This window comes from Penaeus monodon, chromosome 15 (assembly GCF_015228065.2).
Source record: "Penaeus monodon isolate SGIC_2016 chromosome 15, NSTDA_Pmon_1, whole genome shotgun sequence".
NCBI lineage: Eukaryota > Metazoa > Arthropoda > Malacostraca > Decapoda > Penaeidae > Penaeus > Penaeus monodon.
The window spans coordinates 2,339,292-2,339,771 of record NC_051400.1 but is presented as its reverse complement, the minus strand read 5'-3'; positions in this window follow the sequence as shown (position 1 = coordinate 2,339,771).

The following is a 480-nucleotide window of genomic DNA, read 5'->3' as shown; positions in this document are numbered from 1 at the left end:
AAATAAAGAACGAGAGCGAGAAAAAACGCAAATAATAATGCACGAATACAAATCGCTTACCACATTCATTTGTACGTACATATGGTCAGATGCATTTTATGTGCATGTACCAAGCGGAATTATGTTTGTGTTATCCGCTTTTTTTGAACACTTAGAGCATGACTTGGCAGTTTCGGTAGCAAAGTGCAAGGTATGAGGCCAACTCATGTTCTCGTGTTTTCAGGTGTGTCTTTATAAGCTTATATTTCAGGAAATTCGAACGCCTCCTCTCAGCCCCTGACTTTACTTCATGTCCAAGAGTAATGCAATAATAATAAAAAAATGTATTATCAATTTCACATTACCACCCTCTCCCGCAGATCATATAATACAGAAGAAACCTGTCATATACATTATAAGACGCCTGTCTGCATTAAACCTACTAATGCATTCAATAATTATATGTAAATATATTCGGAGAGCCTTCCTCCTTCAAGCAAA